The sequence below is a fragment of the Chiloscyllium plagiosum genome, unplaced genomic scaffold (assembly GCF_037043375.1).
Source record: "Chiloscyllium plagiosum isolate Xiang-an unplaced genomic scaffold, Cpla_swu_hap1 HiC_scaffold_27, whole genome shotgun sequence".
Taxonomy (NCBI): domain Eukaryota; kingdom Metazoa; phylum Chordata; class Chondrichthyes; order Orectolobiformes; family Hemiscylliidae; genus Chiloscyllium; species Chiloscyllium plagiosum.
Window position 1 is genome coordinate 49,237,334 of NW_028270165.1, and position 6,282 is coordinate 49,243,615.

The following is a 6,282-nucleotide window of genomic DNA, read 5'->3' on the forward strand; positions in this document are numbered from 1 at the left end:
TGTCAGAGGAGGGGAAGCTGAAATAGTCCCACACGCTGCTCAGAGGCACATTTCACTTTCCCTAACTCACCGCCCCAACCACTGCGGCTTGTGGGAGTGGAAAGGGAACAAACACCAAAACCCAGTCTTAGCCTTGTGAATCTTCCGAAAATAAGAAAATTGTTAATCCTTTCGGATTTTCCAGCCTGGGCTGACAGGGGTGATTTTAAATGGCTGTCCAGTCAGTGTCGAGTCTGTTTGGCTGAAAATATCTTCCTTATCTCATCCCAGCATTTCTTGCCACAGTGAACTGTGAGGCAGAGTTTATGTATATATTTCCTTGTACGGTATTTTGTAAATAACATTCGTTTGCTTTTTGTTTGTATCGGGTATTTCAGATACATTAGCCACTGTTCAAGTGTGTTGGTAGGTTTGTGGGCTACCATGATGCTGACTTGCCTGGACATCATTTAACAGATGTATTTAATGTCAGGTAATGTGGCTAGGGTTTCTGCACACGTTGTGTCTGCTTGTGTCAATTTGTTGATGTGAAATCGGCACACTGGGTTTATTGGATCGGCAAAAGTGCGGATTGCAGATGCTGGAAGCCAGAGTTTAGATCAGAGTGGTGTTGGCAAAGCACAGCAGGTCAGGCAGCTTCCGAGGAGCAGGACAATCGACGTTTGGGGCAAAAGTCCTTGATCAGGAATAGAGACAGGACGCCTCCAGCGGGGGGAGATAAATTGGGGGTGTGGTGGTGGGGTGGGGGGTGGGGTGGTATGCTGCGGCAAAGGTAGCAAAGAGTAAAATAGTTGAATCGTGGTGGGGACGGAGGTGACTGGTCAGAGAGGAGGGTTGCGGGTATCCCAGAGATGTGACTTGAATCTTCAGTCTCCCCAATGCTGCAGAGATTGCATCGGGAGCAATGGATACAAACAATTGCATTGGTGGATGTACAGGTGAAAGTGTTCTTCCGACCGCGGTTCGGGTTCCAGTCCCGGGCAGCAAAGCAATTTTCAGTAGATCTCCCAATGCACCGCCATGTGTCCCTGATGGTCTAGTGGTTAGGGTTCGGTGCTTTCATCGCCTCCGCCCGGGTTCGATTCCCGGTCAGAAAAGCAATGCTTCGTGGGTCTGTTGACTGCCCATTCTTGGAAAATGTGCTGCATAGTTATTTATTGATCTTCAGAGTTCCTGGGTACTGCAGTGTGTCGTGGCTCATTGAAAGAGCATCCTGCTGCACATTTGTTTGTATGTGTCGGGATGATTGCTTCTTTAGTTAAGTTCTTGGTTCGCGTGCGTTGTTTTCCTGTAGACGCTGTTTGAATTTACCATTGACTGTTCGCTCTACTGTGACATCCAGAAATGGCACTTTGTTGTTGTTCTCCTCTTTTGTGAATGTTATGCCAGTGAGGATATTGTTGATGGTGTTGTACGATTCCTCTAATTTGTTTAACTTTTAATGACAAAAGTGTCATCGCTGTAGCGGACCCAAAGTTTGGGTTGGATCGTTGGAAGGGCTGTTTGTTCGAGTGTCTGGATGATTGCTTCTGCTAGGAATCTTGATACTGGTGGCTTCAAGGGTGTTCCGTTGATTTGTCTGTCGGGCTTGTTACTGAATATGAAGTGGGTGGTAAGGCACAGGTCCACGAGCTTGACAGGTCTATCTTTGCTGATGAAGTTGGTGCTGTTTGGTGTTTGTGTCTTTGGTTCTTCTAGTAGTGTCTTCAGTTTTCTTTGGCCACGTTGATGTTAATGGATGTGAACAGGGCTGTATGTCAAAGGACAACATTATTCCATCCTCTTCTACCTTGGTGTCTTTGGTGTTCAAGAATTCTTGGATGGAGTAACTGGAGTGACGTGAATCTTCGACTTGGTGGTTTAGTCTTCAGTGGAGCTCTTTGTCTAGTCTGTATATTGGTGTTCCAAGTGGTGAGACTATGGACTGAGGGGGGCTCCTGGTTTGAAGAGGAGGAGAACAGCAACAAAGTGCCATTCCTACATGTCACAGTAGAGCGAACAGTCAATGGGGAACTTCAAACTAGCGTCGACAGAAAAACAGCACGCAGAAACCAAGTACTTAACCGTAGAAGCAATCATCCCAACACCCACAAACGAAGCTGCGTCAGGACATTATTTCAACGAGCCACTACACACTGCAGCACAGAGAAACTACGAAGAGCAGAAGAGAAAGGCGGATATTGTGTATTGAAGAAGAACGGGTACCCAATAAACCCAGTCCGCCGATTTCTCATTGATGATTCCAAGCTGACTCTCAAAAATTCAGTTTGTCTTTCCATTCTTTCCTATTTTATTTTGTGATGTTTGAAAACTTTCCCAATCCTCTGAGTGAGTGTTGGAGTTGGGAAGTTATGTTGTGGCTGTACAGGACATTGGAATATTGTGGAATACTTTTGGAATATTGTGTGCAATTCTGGTCTCCCTCCAATCAGAAGGATATTGTGAAATTTGAAAGGGTTCTGAAGCACCAATGGGTCCACAGAGGGGAGAGGCCCTTCTGCTGCCCTGAGTGCGGAAAGGTCTTTAGTGATTCCTCTGCCCTGCTGATGGACCAGTTGGTCCACGCCAGGGACGGCTGTTCTCCTGCTCTGATTGTGAGATGGCCTTCAGCAGTTCTTCTCACCTGCTGAAACACTAGTGGGTGAACGACGAGGAGAGGCCGTTCTTCTGCTCAGAGTGCAGGAAGGGCTTTGCTCTTTCCTCTGACATGCTGGTCCACTGGTGGGTCCACATGGGGGAGAGGTCGTTCGGTTGCCCTAGTGAAGGAAGGCCTTCAGCAATTCCTCAGTCCTGCTGAACCACCAGTCCGTCCACACCATGGAGAAGCCATTTTCCTGCCCCGAGTGCGGGAAGGGCTTTACCCGCTCCTCCGCCCTGCTGAAGCACCAGTGTGTCCAGAGCGGGGAGAGGCCCTTCAGCTGGCACGAATGTGGGAAGTGATTCATGTTTTCCTGCAACTTGCGGAAGCACCAGCGCGGGCACCAACGCTCTCAGCAATCAGTTCCCACCAGTGTTCTCCCTTGGGTCACCATATGGACTGAACCTCCTGCCAGTTCTGACAGTGGGTGCAGTGGGAGAGTAGGTGAGCTGTTTTTGTTTTCTGCTGGACTGAAATTGCCTCCCCCATCCCCCACAACCACAACCACACGGTGGCTCAGGGGCGTCAAGGTGACTTAGTGCTTCGCACTGTTGCCACAGAGCACCAGGAACCCAGGATGAATTCCACCCTTGGGGGTCTGTGTGCAATTTGAGGAGGATAGGAAAATGGATCTGACTGGGTTACTCTTCGGAGGATCAGTGCAGATGTGTTTGGCTGAAGGACCTGTTTCCACACTGTCGGAATTCTACGATCCTATGAGCTTTGCTTTGAGAGGACTCTGCTGCTCATTGAGCCCGGGGATTGCACATTGACAATGAAATGATCCAGTGAAACCTAAGACCGCAAGATCATCGGAGCAGAAGTTAGGCCATTCGGCCCGTCGAGTCTACTCTGCCATTCGTTAGAGTGAAAACAATTGCAGATGAGATTAGCTACAGTGTGGAAACAGGCCATTTGTCCCGACAAGTCCACACCGACGCTCCGAAGAGTAACGCACCCAGACCCCTTTCCCTCTGACTAATGCACCTCACTCTATGTGCAATTAAGCATGGCCAATCCACATGACCTGCACATCTTTGGTTGATGGAAGAAAACAGGATCATCCAGAGAAAACCCACGCAGACACTGGGAGAAAGTGCAAACTCCTCACAGACAGCCATCCAAGGCTGGAATCAAACCTGGGTCCCCGGCGCTGTGAGGCTGCAGTGGTAACACTGAGCCACTACGTGTTGCAACCCGAAGTAGGGAAGCAGGAGGTTGGGGGAATACAGCAAACCAGGCAGCACCAGGATGTGGAGGAGTCGGCGTTTTGGGTATTAATCCTTCTTCAGGACTGAAACGTTAACTTCTCTATGAGAAACGATTTACAGGAATGTTGCTGGGAATTGGTGGGTTTGAGCTACAGGGACAGGCTGAATAGGCTGGGTTGTTTTCACTGGAGCATCGGAGGCAGAGGAGTGACCTAATAGAGGTTACAAATTCATGAGAGGCATGGACAGGGTAATAGACAAGGTATTTTCCCTGGGATGGGGGAAGTCCAGAACTAGAGGGCATAGGTTTAGGGTGAGAGGCGAAATATATTAAAGGGACAACATCTTCATGCAGGGGGTAGTACATATATGAATTGAACTGCCACAGGATATGGGTCAGGTGCTGTCAAATGTGACAAGATAAATTTAGGATTTCAGGTCAGCATGGAAAAGTTGGACCGAAGCGTCTCTTTCCATGCTGTATGTGACTCTGACTACTAGTCCTGATGTAAGTTTAAAATTGAATAGCTCAATCTTGTTGAGCTCACCTCCTCAAATGTTTCAAATGAATCCCTCCGAGCGATACTGTTTAAACATGCTGAGTTGGACAAAGTATCCCATCAAGTTCAACACAAACCCAGAGCTGAAGAAGTCAGAAGTCACACGATACCATGGGGACCAAAACTGATCACAATATTCCAGGTGCAGCCTCGTCAATGTCTTGTATAACTACAATATAGCTTCCCAACATCTACCTCAATTCCCTCACTGATGAAGATTAGTGTGCCTAAATCTTTCTTCACTGCCTTGTGTAGCGATGTTATCAGAGATATAGGATCTACTTTAAACTGATCCACAATCCAGCTGCTTAGAGCACCGAAGCAGAGTAGTACAGCATGAGTGTGCTGGGCACATAACCCAGGGGTCGATGGGTCAAAACCATATGATGCTATTGCTCAATGTCTCCATAAGCTGCTTTCCGTGGCAAAGGTACTCTGTTCTGTATCTTGCCTTTGCATCTGCTTCCCAAAGCCCAGGAGCTCAACAAACCCCTGGAGCTGGAGGAAGGTCCGAGATCCAAGAAGCGGGGTGTAAGGCTGGAGGTTGGATTTGCTCAAGGCTTGTATCTATTAACTTATTTAAATGGTACCTACTGTATGGGGGTATGGTTTACATTAAAACCGGAGGATCATGTCAGAGTGTTTGTTTATATTGAGCAGTTGTAGTTGGTAAAATACACTCCCTGGAGGAGCACCTTCTATGATGCTGCATTTCTCGCCTTATGCCCTTCCCCCATTTGTTATCTCTCATCTCGATTTTATATTTTATTGGTCAAATTTGATTTCATATTAATCAGACTTGGTATTCACTGTGTGCTATTAATTTGTTTGTTCGAATATTGTAAGACAGAATTAATGGTGTAATTTCATTTCTGATGTCAGAGTTTGACATTGAATGTGCAGGTGTGAATACCAGTAAGTTGTGAAAATAAATCAATAACTTGTGATTTTATAGCAAACAGAGCAGTTCACCCCAATCAATGGCATTGTCTCATTTGGAAGTGATGAGTTGAGCCTGACCAACAAACCATTTCATGCAGTCACCCAATTTAATTAAAATTTTCTTTAACTTAATTGAAGATAATAACTCTGGCATGCTAAAATTTATACAATTTGTTTATAAGATTTATTTATATGTCCATTGCTCTGCCACATTGGGGAGACTGGATGCCAACTAGCAGAATATTTCAGGGAACAGCTGTAGGACTCCAAAAGTAAACGACGACACCGCCCTGTGGCTGAATACTTTAACTCCCCCTCCCAATCCGTCAAGGGCATGGAAGTCCTGGGCCGCATCCCCCTCCAAGCTCTAGCGACCTGACGCTTGTAGGAAGAACACTTCATCTTCCTCCTTGGGACCGACCAACTACATGGGATCAATGTCGATTTCACCAGCTTCCATATTTCCCCTCACCCTCACTTCCACACCACGCGCCTTGTCCCAGATCCAACCTTCCAACTCGGCATTGGCCTCTTGAGCTGTCCTACCTTTTCATCTTGCTTCCCACCTATTCTCTCCACCCTCCTGTCTTACCTCTCATGATCTCTCCCCACCTCCATCGACCTATTTCATTCACAGCTACCTCCCCTCCACCCCCATCTCCTTCCCAATTATCTCTCAGCCCCCTTGGACCAACCTTCATTCCTGATGAAGAACTGATGCTCTAAACCAAGACTGTGGTAAAGGAACATCCTTCATAAGAAAGAGCTCCAAATTCAGGTTTATTCCCCGTTTGTTTCCCCGTTCTTCTAGAAATAAGAAATGTCTTTTTCTCCCACTAGAAAGTGGTCTTGTACTTTGCGGTGTCTGAAGTGTTATACTACTCCAATTCTTTCCCACCTTTTAAGAATCCTTTCAACCTGTTTTTCGGAC